The following is a 14,551-nucleotide window of genomic DNA, read 5'->3' as shown; positions in this document are numbered from 1 at the left end:
GGAGCACAGGCTCCGGACGCGCAGGCTCAGCGGCCATGGCTCACGGGCCCAGCCGCTCCGCGGCATGTGGGATCTTCCCGGACCGGGGCACGACCCCGTATCCCCTGCATCGGCAGGCGGACTCTCAATCACTGTGCCACCAGGGAAGCCCCAAGCTCTTTCTAATTCTGGGTGATTCAAAAGACTTTCAAGGTAGCAGCAAAGCAAGGTCACTGAGAAATGAAGGAAGACCAGCAATGATGAACTTAATTATAATTCTAGTTTAGGAAAATCTGGAAAAAAAGCTGTTCTGTCTGTGTGCTAACAAAACACCCTGAAACTTAGTCACATAAACCACCAATTATCAATATTTTATTATGTTCATGTATTCTGTGGTTCAAGAACTCAGATCACAGTGGGAATGGTCTGTCTTCTCCATGATGTCTGGGGCCTCAGCTGGGGAGAGTTAATGTCTGTGGGTTACTCCATAACTGGGGACTGAAGACTTTCAACTTACGTGTCTGGCTCCTGGCCAGGGGTGACTCCAAGGCTGGGCTCAGATGGGACTACTGACTTAAGCAGCTATGTACAGCCTCTCCAGGTGGCTTGAGCTTCCTTTTTTATTTTTTAATTTACTTTTTATTGTATATTAGAGTGTAGTTGATTTACAATGTTGTGTTAGTTTCAGGTGTACAGCAAAGTGATTGTTACATATATATGTATATCCATTCTTTTTCATATTCTTTTCCCATATAGGTTATTACAGATTATTGAGTAGAGCTCCCTATGCTATACAGTAGGGGTCCTTATATAGAGTAGTGTGTATAGGTTAATCCCAAACTCCTAATTTATCCCTCCCCCCACCTTTCCCCTTTGTAAACATAAGTTTGTTTTTGAAGTCTGTGACTCTGTTTCTGTTTTGTAACCATAAGTTTGTTTTTGAAGTCTGTGACTCTGTTTCTGTTTTGTAAATAAGTTCATTTATCTCATTTTTTTAGATTCCACATATAAATGATATCATATGATTTGTCTTTCTCTGAATTACTTCACTTAGCATGATCATCTCTAGGTCCATTCATGTTGTTGCAAATGGCATTATTTCATTCTTTTTTATGGCTGAGTAATATTCCATTGTATCTATGTACCACATCTTCTTTATCCATTCCTCTGTCGATGGACATTTAGGTTGCTTCCATGTCTTGGTTACTGTAAATAGTGCTGCAGTGAACACTGGGGTGCATACTTTTCAAAGTATGATTTTCTCTAGATATGTGCCCAGGAGTGGGATTGCTGGATCATATGGTAGTTCTATCAATATTTTTAGTTTTTTAAGGAATCTCCATAATGTTTGTACCAGGTTACACTCCCACCAACAGTGTAGGTTCACTTTTCTCTACACCCTCTCCAGCATTTACTGTTTGTAGACGTCTTGATAATGGCCGTTCTGACTGGTGTGAGGTGATACCTCATTATAGTTTTGATTTTCATTTCTCTAATAATTAGTGATGTTGAGCACCTTTTCATGTGCTTTTTGGCCACCTTTATGTCTTCTTTGGAGAAATGTCTATTTAGAGCTTCTGCCCATTTTTGGATTGGGTTGTTTGTTTTTTTGATATTGAGCTGCAAGAGCTGTTTGTGTATTTTGGAGATTAATCCCTTGTCGGTTGCTTCATTTGCAAATATTTTCTCCCATTCTGTGGGTTGCATTTTCGTTTTGTTCATGATTTCCTTTGTTTTGCCAAAGCTTTTAAGTTTCATTAGGTCCCATTTGTTTATTTTTGTTTTTATTTTTATCACTTTAGGAGGTGGATCCAAAAAGATATTGCTGCAATTTATGTCAAAGAGAGTTCTGCCTACATTTTCCTCTAGGAGTTTTTATGGTATCTGGTCTTACCTTTAGGTCTTTAATCCATTTGGAGTTTATTGTTGTGTTAGGTGTTAGAGAATGTTCTAGTTTCATTCTTTTACATGTAGCTGTCCAGTTTTACCAGCACCACTTACTGAAGAGACTGTTTTTCCTCCATTGTTTATTCTTGCCTAGTTTTTCGTAGATTAATTGACCATAGGTGTGTGAGTTTATTTCTGGGCTTTCTATCTGATTCCATTGATCTGTATTTCTGTTTTTGTGCCAGTACCTTACTGGTTTGATTACTGTAGTTTTATAATATAGTCTGAAGTCAGGGAGCCTGATTCTTCCAGCTCCATTTTTCTTTCTCAGGATTGCTTTGGCTATTCGGGGTCTTTTGTGTTTCCATACAAATTAAAAATTTTTTTGTTCTAGTTCCGTGAAAAATGCCATTGGTAATTTAATGGGGATTGCACTATTAAAGTTGGCAACACTATTAAAGAGAGGCCCCCAACAGTGGGCCTCTCACTGTTATGGCCTCTCCTGTTGTGGAGCACAGGCTACAGACGTGCAGGCTCAGCGGCCGTGGCTCATGGGCCCAGCTGCTCTGCGGCATGTGGGATCTTCTCGGACTGGGGCACGAACCTGGTCTGAAATCCATCTAGATTCAAGAGGAAGGGATTTCTCCTGATGAGAATTGTGTCAGAGTATTTGCAGCTGTGTTTTAAAACCAGTGCAGAAGCCAGTCTATATTAGTTACCTTTATTTTGAATTGATATTGAGGATGAGAAATGCATTATACTTTTCAGAACTTTTTATTTCTAAATGTATTCATCTGGCCCTAATACTACCACTTACTAACTGTGTGACCATGGAATCCTACCTAATGTCTCTGAATCCCATTATCCATATCCTTAAAATGGAGATAATACTTATACCTACCTCATTGGGCTTCCGTGAGAAGGAAATGTGACAATGTCTGCAAAGGGCTTAGCAAGAACATATTCCACATTTATTCAACACATACATTTAGCATTTATGTGCCAAGCTCTGTTCTCAGTGTTTCACAAAGACTACCTCATTTAATCCTCATTTACCTCTACAACATAGACAGTGTTTTTATCCCTATTTCAAGGATGAGGAAATGGAATGGTCACAAAGCACGTATGTGAAGACCAGGACTTGAACAGAGCAACCTGGCTCTGGGGTCCATACTCTCAACCCCTCTGATGTACTGCCTTTCAGTAGATAGTACAGATGTGAATTTAGGCATGCATATATCATTTCTTGAGCACCCACAAGTAATAGTATGAGCCCAGGATTTTGGTTTGTATGAAGAATCTATTCATCTAGAGCAGGGGTCTGCAAACGATGACCGTGGTCCAAATCTGGACAGTCCTATTCAATGTGTATTACTCAAGGCTGCTTTCATGCTGTCACAGCAGAATGGAAGAGTTGTGACAGAGACTGTATGGCCTGCAAAGCTGAAAATATTTATTATCTGCCCCTTTGTTGAACAAAGTTTGCCACGCCTTATTCTAGACCTTACCTGAAACAATGCTTTATCCTGAATTTCTCAGAATTTCAAACATGTTGAACCTTGTCCTCATCCTTGTTAATTCCTTACTTAACAAGTAGCTATAATAATATACGGCAGCCATTGTTCTAGACCCTGGAGCTACTTGGTGAATAAGAGAGGCATGGTCCTTGCCCTCAGGGAGTTTGTGTTCTCCTGGAGGGAAATTAAAAAAAAAAAAAAAAAACACCAAAAATCAAGCAAAACCAAATGACTGTAGATTATAATGACTCCAATGAAAGAAAGAAATAGGATAACAGGTAACTGAGGGTAGAGAGAGGATTTATTATAAATAGAAGCCATTGTGGGTGAGAACTCTATTACTGCAGCTAAAAGCATCCCAATAAGGAGGTATGTGGAGAGGAGGAAGTATGAAATTGTCATCTGAGAGTGGAACAGAAAGTTTATTAGGAAGTGTGGGAGGATGGATGCTCAGTGTGGAGTGCCCACCTCAGGATGTGAATTGAAAGTGAATGGTCAGCCTGACTGTATGATTTTTCCTTTCTACAATCTGAAGCAACTTGGATGCAGACATGGAGAAAGCAGGGAGTGAGTTCAACAAAAGTTGAGGTTTTTGGAGGATAGCAATAAGTGGAAATAAGGGGAGAGATGAATGGGCAAATTTAGCCAGGAGACAGATTTTCTTTGGCTAGCCCACTGTATTAAAACTAAGCATTCGAATGACTTTCAGTGGAACACAATTTGGTTCACCATGTCCCTACACATTCTTGCTATGTTCTGTCTTGCCTGTTTCACTTGTTTATGTTTTCTGCCTGACCCCGTAAACTTCGATTGCAAACACTGAGTTGTAGTAATAGATGACAGGCTCTTACCTGCATAAGGAGAGAATGGAAGGACAGAAAACTAAAGGATTATGAGAGAATGGTAGGATTAATGAATTGGAGACAGAACTTTTGATGAGGTCAGATGAGAGCTAAGGAATTATGAAAGTGAGGACTGGAAATATAGCACAGTCTCTTAAGAATGGAATATTAAAAGTCAAGATTCTGAAGGTAGTAGACTGATGTTTACAAGGTAAAGAGTGTGACACTGGGAGAGGGTAGCTGAGGTAGGGAGAACCAAAATGTTACATGCATATACAAACATATACATGAAATACGTGCATAGAACGTTCATATATACACATACATAAATTCACACACACAGGCTGGAAGTGCTTTTAAGAGGCTACCTGGCATTCAGAGTTAAGAAAATATCTCCACGTAATGAGGATGTACTCTTTTATGGGTTTTCTAGACACATGAAGAGAGTCCTTAGGAAACAGCTCAAATGCAATCAGCCAAAGGGAAGCCTAGGCTAGAACACGAGAGATCCATTTTCAGACAAAACAACTTTCCTTTCTTCTACAGAAAAACCAGGGTAAATGAATTATTAAAAACATACCTTGGGCTTCCGGAGACCCCAAAACAGTGCCTAGGCTGGTGTCTCCCCATATATCTATATACAGGTTTCCCCCACTAACTGAAAGTAGAGCCAGGCTATGAAACTTTTCATAAGCCAAAATGGTATAAAGCGAAATGGCAATTACCTTAGGACACCTCTTGCTAACTGACACACCAAATAAACAGAGATGAGGCACAGATGCTCACAGACACAGTTCAGAGCTATGGGGGCTTGACACTGAGATGTGGAGTGTTGCTCCCGGAAGAGCTTGGCGGTGCCACTCTCACTACTTGGGGTGAGGGATGCCTCTCTAAGGGCCCGCTGCAAAACGCTGATGCGCTTTGTGTTTTTCACCTTTTCCATAAAAGCAAACATCTTCAGATTTCTTTCAGTTTGAAGTTGGTGCTAATGTAGGTCTTTCCTAAATGTAAAGTGATGTAAAGCAAACTTTGGAAAAGTGGGGGATACCTCTATATCTCAGCACTGGTGTCTCCAGGCTGTTGGGTGGAGCCAGGTCTTGGTGCCAATGAGCTAGAGGGAGGATTCCAAGATGTCGCCCAAGTGCTGGCTTCCTCCAGGTGGTAGAACCAACTTCCAATTATGGCTGATGCCAGTGTCTATGCCCCCAGGGTAAAAGCTGCAGCGGCCACCCCCACGCCCCGCACCTCTCAGGGAGACTCTCCATGTTCAGCAGGTAGGTCTGGTCTAGGCTCCTATAGAATCACTGCTTTTACCCTGGGTCCTGGTGCCTGTGAGATTTTGTGGGTGCCCTTTAAGAGTGAAGCCTCTCTTTCCCCCAGGCCTGTGGGACTCCTGCAATTAATCCCTGCTGGCCTTCAAAGCCAAATGCTCTAAGGGCTCATCTTCCTGTGCAGGACCCCCAGGCTGAGGGAGACCAACATGGGGCTCAGAACTCTCACTCCTAAGTACAGGGAGAAGCTGTGTAGGTCGCCCACCTGGAGGCATGGGACTTGATTTGACTATATCGCGAGTCCCCCCGCCCATCTCATTGCGGTTCCTTCTTTATGTCTTTAGTTGTAGAAGATCTTTTCTGGTAGGTTTCAGTCTTTTACATCAGTTGTTGTTCTGCAAATAGTTGTGGTTTTGGTGTGCCCATGAGAGGAGATGAGCTCAGGGTCTTTCTACGCCATCTTGGTTCTGCACTTCAGCAAACTTCCTTTTATTGTGTAAAGTAACATATTTTCTAAATTCTGGGGACCAGAATTTTGTAAACATATTTGTAGGGACATTATTCAGCTTACCACAATAACACAGATATAAAATTTTAAAGTAAGTTGACACTTTTAAACTTTAAAGTAAATTTTCAAGGCAAGTAACTGAGCTGACTTCATGATTCTTGAGACCCTTAACCACTTGCCATACAACTGTCAAGAGTGGATTATGAGGATGTAATTGGTGAAAGCTGGGCTGTGAGTCCTAAGTAGGAAAAGAGAGGAAGTGTCTGGTCCATTACTTAATATCTTACGGGAAACCACCTGGGCAGTAGATGTATGTCCCCTGAAGTTTGACCACTGTTAGATCCATGTCTGAGGAATCTCAAAGGACTGTGCTGCTGACCTAAGGCATCAGGGTCAAGGGAAAGTAAAGGTCTGCATTTGAAAATAACCCTGCACCCAACAATGCATGGCATCGTGTGTTTCCTATGGGTCCACGGAAGGCCATCAGAGGAAAGAGTGTGAACCTGGGGCCATTGAAGAATTCTACCATTGAGTATCACCTAGGGTGGTGATAGGATTCCAACAGAGAGGAGCCTGGGAAGAGGAGCTCTCCAACAAAATAAGGCTGGACAAAGGCCTGGAGGGACAAGTATATTCTCACATCACAGGATTACAGTCAGAGGAACACAAAACACCTATAAGAGAAATCATCACTTTAAACTCCACCTTACCTGCCCTGTGAAGGGAAAGGAATCCTTCTTTAGAAGAAGTTACTACCAGCTTGCCTCTCTACATTTTTGTTATATATTTATAAAATAAATAAATGGATGGAATTGGACATGAACATGTAAAAAGGTGCTCGATATCATTATTCATCAGAGGGATGCAAAATAAAACCACTATATACTATATATGTACTACTATATACCCTTGAGAATGGCTAAAATTAAAACAACTGATAATATCAGGTGCTGGAAAGGATGTAGAACAAGTGGGATATCTTATGTCTGGGGATTCCCTGAAGGTCTATGACTGAGAATTGGGCTGTACTTGCACAAGACAAGATTATCTGTAAGTTCCCAAAGAGCAGGTTCTACAGTGATGAGAATAAAATATTTGGTAAATTATTTGGAAATATTTTCTAAAGTAAAGGATCCATATACACTATAACCCAATAACTTTACTCTCTGATATGAAGCCAATAGAAATGAGAGCTTATATATGTCAAAAGTAATGCACAGAATAATCATAGAAACTACAATTAAACACCCCCATCTGGAAGCAACTGTTGTGTCCATCAAGAATGGAATAGTAAATAACGTGTGGTAAATTCAGACAATGGAATAATACACACATTGCGGAAGAAAAAAAACACAAACTACTGATACACAGGCCAATATGGATGAATCTAAAGACATCATAAAGTGAATAATACTAGATACAAAAGAGTACCTAAAATGTTATTTCATTTATATGAAGATTTAAAACTGATCTGTAGAGATAGAAAATCGGAATAGTCGTTACCTCTAGGGGACTAGTGACTGGGAGGAAGCATAAACAGGTCTTCCAGGACCTAGAAATAGTCTATTATCTTGATTTAAATGGTTGTTACATAGTCATTACACATATGTGTTAATTCATTTAATTGTAAACTTAAGATTTTTGAATTTTTTATGTTATACATCAGTTCAAAAGAATACTAGTTAAACAAAAGTACAGGACTATCTAACCAAAAACTGAGAGAAAATAATACATAAAATAGAAACAGACCCATCGTGAGTTGGCTGACAAAGGCCTTAAAATCAATGTGATTAGTTTATTCAAGACAATAGAGATAAAGTTGGCCAAAATAAAAGATGGAAAATGTCACTAGAGTAGCAGAATCTATTAAAAAGATCAAATAAAATGTCTAGAATAAAAAAATACTATATCTGGGTCTAGCTTTTAGCTATGATAGAGAAACTGGTACTGAACTAGCCATCCCACTATTAACGAAAAAAAACCAAACCCCACAAAAGTTTATAAAGCATTGGACAACAGGAAGCACAGGACTGATCCCTGAAGAAGAGAAACGGAAGAAGTAGGCCACACTTAAGAGTGACTGTCTTAGATCTCTGCCTGAGAGCAACTTTTAAATCATGGTGCAGTAAGCTAAGGTCCAAACAGAGGTCAGTCATCTTGCTGAACTGAGGAGGTGGAGATAAGAGTTTGGGGCAGCTGAAGAGACTGGAGTCTGTGAGTAGGACATGAGACAGGAGGAAGCTGTGCAGAGATGAGACCCCAGAAGAAGGCATGGCAATTCCCTAGAAGTCTGTGACTAAGTGTTGGGCTATATTTGCACAGAACAAGATAAGCTGAGGATTTCCGAAAAGCAAGTTCATCAGAGATGAGAGTAGAACAGAGAAACTAGAGGTCACACAATGCTAGGGAGCAAGGCAAGTTCAACTGTTCTCATTAACTCCTTGTTGATACCTCAGGCATCCGACTGAGATACCCAAAAGGCCAAACCTTAAGAATAGGGACCTACTCTAGAAAGCCTACTCTAGAGATCCTCCCTAATAAAGTCTAAAGCCAAGACCTGACAAAATCTATGGAGAGGGCAGAGTTTGGAAGATGAGTCCTTCCAAGTAAAAAAAAAAAAAATTAATTAAGAGTTTAGGATTTTCATAGGTCTGCCCTAAGAAAGTACAAAACCAAGCCTATACAAATTCAAATTGATTAACCCATAAATTAACTGTATACTTGAATAAACAGCAACTTTCTGCAGAGGAATGTAATACAGTCTAGAATCTTTCCAATGTATCATCAGCAATACAGTTGTGAAACAACTGTTACAAATATATTTAAAGAACTAAAACAATATATATTCAAGGAGTTAAAGGGAAATAATGGTTTTCTTAAAGGAAAATCTATTCAGAGAACTGGAAACTATAGAAACAAACAAACGGAAATTCTAGATCTAAAATGCTGAAATGGAAAAAAAATAAAGGATGTGCTTAACAGACAGTTTCAGATGACAGAAGAAAGAGGCAAAGCAGATAGATGAATAAAAATTATCCAAACTTAAAACAGGGAAAAAAGAGTTGAGGAAAAGTGAACAATGCATCAGGGACCTGTGGGACAGTATCACACAGCCTAAAATATGTGCAATAGGGGTCTCAGAAGGAAGAAAGAAGATGAGGCAGAAAAATATTTTGAAAAAATAATAGCTAATCTTTCCCAAGTTTGATTAAAAAATTACTTTTCTGAGATTCAGGAAACTCACAAAACCCCAAGTAGGATACACACACACACCATAGCAGAAGACAGTAAAATTACCGAGTAAAATTTCAAGATAAATTTTGAAAGCGTAAAGAGAAAAAGACACTTTACACTTTTACATGCAGGGAAATAATAACATGAATTAACAATGGCTTCTTAGAAACAAGTCCAGAAAAGCAATAGAATGTCATCTTTAAAATGCTGAAATTAAGAAATATATATCCAGTGAAAGGATCCTTCAAAAACGAAGGTAAAATTATTGGACAAACAAAACCTGAAAGAATTTGTCAACAGCAGACCTGCCCTATAAGAAATGCTTAAGGATGTTCAGCCTGATGGAAGATAATACCACATAGAAATTCAAATCTACAGGAATCTATAGCAAAATAGTGTGGAGTGCATATCTATTACAGTGTTCTTTGCAAAAGCAAAAAATTGGAAACATGCTAAATGTCCAACAAAAAGAAGTCACTCAATTTCATTGTGTATCTATTCAAGAAAAACTACAAAGGCATTAAAAAAGAAATTAAAGATCTAAAGGACACGAGAAAATGTACATTATATCTTGCAGTTTTGGTCTTCTTTATCTGATAATTTCTGAGAAAATTGTGTGAAATATTTCACTGTAATTGTGTGTGTGTGTGTGTGTTGTCATTGGATACATATGAGTTCATGGTTTTTATATAGTCTTGATAAATTGCTGCTTCTGTCTGTAGTCTTTATATTTCCAATCATACTTTTTATATTAAATTATGTTGTTGATATTGACAAAGCCATACAAGTTTTCTTGTAATATTTTCCAGATTTTGTTTTTTCAAATTGTTGTATTGAACTTTTCTGCATCATTTTTATGGCATTTGCTTGTAATTGAGTGGTTTTTTTCCCCATTCAGTCAGGTAGTCACTTAAAATTTAGAATTATTATTATGTGATTACCTTTTCGAACCACAGTAAAATAAAGTTAGAAATACAAAATTAAAGATAATGAACATAAATTTGGAAATGAGCATTCCTGTCTTTAACACTTGAATTGGAGAAGAAATCACAAGGAAATTTTGACACATTTAGAATCCTAATAGGAATATTGCATGTAAAACTTGTGTGATGCAGCTAAAGTATTATTCAGAGGTAAGTTTATGTCAATATATAAAGGTTTTTTTAAAAAACATTTATTTGGCTGTGCTAGGTATTAGTTGCGGCACGCGGGATCTTTGTTGCAGTGTGCGGGATCTTTAGCTGAGGCGTGCAAGCTCTTAGTTGTGGCATGTGGGATCTAGTTCCTTGACCAGGGATTGAACCCAGGCCCCCTGCATTGGGAGCACAGAGTCTTAGCCACTGGACCACCAGGGAAGTCCCTGTAAAGGTATTTTAAAATAAAAAGTTACTGAAAATAAGAGGTAATCCTGCAACTGTGTAAGACAAGACAAAACAAAACAAATTATGAGTGTATATCAGAGTAAGTGAAGAACAAAATAAAGTTAGAAGCAGAAAATAAAGTAGAGAATAAATAGGTGACAGTAAGCACATTAAGCTTAAAACCTTTTTATTAAAAAAATCAATAGCATAGACAAGTCCCAGGTCACATAGATGGGGATGACAAAGGAAATAAATGATATTAGTAAAGGAAAAAAAGGCTGAAGTCTAGATAACTCTGGAAAGAAAAAAATCATTTAAAACTATGCTGAGTCATGACAATAAATTTGAAAAATGTAGATGAAATGGAAATAGACAAGGAAATTACAAATTGCTACACTTAAGAAAACTTGAAGACCTGAATAAATTAATAACCATCAAAAAACGGAATCAATTTTTAAAACCCCTTCTTCCTTCAACAACAGCAAAATAGTTTTATAGGAAATGTGCTACCCTTCAAGAAACATATGTCTTGTAAATTGTTTCAGATTATAAAACAGGGGAAAATGTCCTGCTCACTCTCTTAGGTTAGTATAATTTAGATAATATAATCAGATGAGAATAGATCAAGACAGTAAAATTGCAGATTAGTTTTATCTATCAACATAGATGCAAGAATCCTATATATAATATTACTAATTGTATTACATACAGAAGTCAAACATTTATATTAAATACAGTAGAATGAATATACATTTATATATAAGATTAATATATGTGATGTATATGGTTTAGCTGCTTATTTATGAGAGCTATGCAAGAATAGTCCATTATGATGAAAACCCTATGTATTCTACTATATTACCATTGAATATATTAGGTATCTAAACATTATATTTAGGTGTTAAGTATATAATACTTACATATATTTATTAAATGAAATCAATACATATATTAAGAAATTTATATCTATGTTAAAACAAGCAAGGATAATTTCATATCGGGAAATCTCTATGTAAGTCGTGAGATAAAAAGAGTAAAGCAAAGGTATATGGTCACTTTAATAAACACAAAAGGAATTTAATAAAATTTAATATTCATTGTAGATATTAAAAGAAGGCAAAGATCTTACCAAAATACAAACTGAATAAATCTTTCCCTTATATGATAAAATATTATTTCTCAAAAACCTACTAAAAACAGCGTACTTAGTGGTGTAACTTTAAAGTTAGAAGCAAGTTTAAGATTCCTGCTATTGACGCTTCTCCTTAGTATTTTATTGGAGTTCCTAACCAACACAGTAAGAGAAGAAGAAGAAACAAAAGGTATAAATATTGGAAAGAGAGGGAGCAAACTCCTTTCTTTGAGAATTTTTTTCTACAGTAAAATTTTTTTTCTACAGTAAAAAATTCAAGAGACTCTACAAAGTTTTAGAAATAAAATGTTTAAGTAGAAGATCAACATAAAAATTAGTAATATTTCTATATGCTGGCAGTGACCAATTCAAAAATACAACTTAAGAACTGTAATTCCCAACAGCAGCAAAGCTTTTAGAACATCATGGATAAAAGAAATAAATTTTATTGACAGACATGAAAAATACCTAAATAAATGGAGAGATACACTGTGTTTAATCATGAAAAGTTTCAATCTTCACAATTTTAAAATTTTCTCTAAATTTATGTGTAGATTACATGCAATTTCAATCAAAAGGTGTGAGGGAAAATAACTTCCATTAATGCTGGAAAGCAGAGGGCAGATAAAACGATCAAGAATGCTTGCTGTGAACCTGCGTTCAAGTGCCGAGACGGACCACTGTCAACAAATACCTCCTCGGATGGAAGCCTTGGGTTTTCATGGCGTGTGATAACATCTTCAAGTACAGAGGAATGGCAGTGCAACAAGAATTTAGTACTATTTAGATTCGTCAGCACCCACAGTTGCACACTCCCTCAGAGCCATTGGATTAGTGGTTTTGGTCTCAGTGTTTACGCCTAACAAAAGCAAGCAAACAGTCATTAATGTGTAAGAAGTATGAATCTAAACTTCATAAACAGGAACAAGTTCATTGTTTTAAAAAGTCAAATAAAAAATGATCCTTTCGCAACACCAAAATGTTGTAAACCAGAAAATCTTTCTTCGTCTCTTGCTGTAAACTTTTCTATTCTCTCACCCTCCACATAGGAAATGAACATACATTTCTGTCATGGACCTGAAGTGATTCAGACTCATTTCAGAGAACCAGGAGCTAATTAGAGGTGATGACCAATGAACGACATCTCCAAAAACTGATTTGAAAACCATGACCTCTGCCTGTGGTTCTGTATCTAATCTCTGATGGATAAAACAGAGGTAAACCCATTTTGGGCAAGACTTATTATTGTACAGATTTGGAGGAAATTATGGTCCCTGACACTAAACTGGTATGAAACGTATCAGCTGTGTATATAACACTAGCGCAATAAAGTTCCAATCTTCAGGAAGAAATCAGATGTGGGAGGGATTTTGACTTGAGATTCCTAACCCCATCTATTGAAAACCCACCTCATCAGCAATTATTGAGTATAGATAGGGTGCAAATTGCTACATGTGGTGCCTGGGGTACATTTGGTGACCTACAGAAGACTGGGGGAGAATGTAATATGCATTCATGCAACCTCCCTCAGCTGTCTTCCAGGGTTATTAAGTACCCAGCACTGGAAACTTCTACTTGTTTCTTTAAAAATTGTAAAAGCTGAAATGCCAGCATGTCAAGAGCAGAGTAATATCCAAATCATATCTTATTCCTTCCAAGAGGCTGGAAAAGACAACGTACATCCCCCAACGAGGACAAGACGAATCATGGAGCTAGTGCCAAGCCTGTGGAGATTTCCCCGGGGAGCTCATCCCTTTATCACATGTCACAGCTTTGTTCAGTTGCTCTCCGGAGCAGATTCCCTTTCTTCCACAGGCTCCAAAGGGGAAAGAGTTTCCTATAAAATCTACCTAGGACAGGGCCGGCCAGGTTCAGGAATCCGTGGTAGCAGCACACTAACGAAACAGAGAGCTACAGAGGCCATTCCTCCACTGAGAATAGTGATTTGACTCAAACTAGCATCTGGGCCAGAAATTGATAATTCACAGTCACTACTTGATTTGGGAATTTATGCAAAATAATACTGGCTGCCAACAGCTCACGTGTCATTCCTCCTTACACTTTGAGTCTTCGTCCTCCCTTCGTATGCCCAGCTATGACAGGCTTTGGGAACACCAGCACGCTCGCATGCATGTTTGCACACACACACACACACACACATTTAGACAGGAGGTTATCGATACAGTTGGCTGCTCTGCTTCTGTAATCCCTGCTTACCTAGATCACGATGCATAACTCAAAGTCATAGAAAGCTGCGAGATTTTGCATTACTGCCTTTCTCCTACACGTAGATTGTTCAAGAAGGGTTAACCCTGTCGCTTCCCCACCATCTGTAAGCCAAAATATCCTCTCAGCTTTGATCATTTTGAACCGGTCCTGAAAGTCGAGAGAAATGCATTGATTTATCCATTCACGGTAGTTTCAATTAAACCTCATGGTGGTAGAGAACAGCAAGCAGCGCCAGGATGCAACGTGTTGAGAAATCACAGCCGCACATTGGTTGACTTGGCCTGAGGTCACCAGAAACCAAGAGCTTCCACTAGCAGATAGAGTGATGGAGAATGGACCCCATAGAGAATACAGCATTGGCCACAGGGTCAAAGATTCCTGGGGTTCTTTGGGGTTCCTCAGGGAGTAGGTGGAACTCTTCCCAGCTCTAAAACTCAAAGGTTGTGACTCAGAGTTGGCTCTGTCTTGCTAGCCAGAGGGGGGCGGGAAATGTTCACTGAAGTGGCATTGAATCGACCTGGCCAGAGAGTAAAATGTTCTTTCTCTCCTTTATTCTCCCAAGTTACACTGAACTCTCTCGGGCCACGCTTC

The sequence above is a fragment of the Phocoena sinus genome, chromosome 16 (assembly GCF_008692025.1).
Source record: "Phocoena sinus isolate mPhoSin1 chromosome 16, mPhoSin1.pri, whole genome shotgun sequence".
Classification (NCBI taxonomy): Eukaryota; Metazoa; Chordata; class Mammalia; order Artiodactyla; family Phocoenidae; genus Phocoena; species Phocoena sinus.
The sequence above is the reverse complement of the archived record's forward strand: the minus strand, read 5'-3'. Positions refer to the sequence as shown.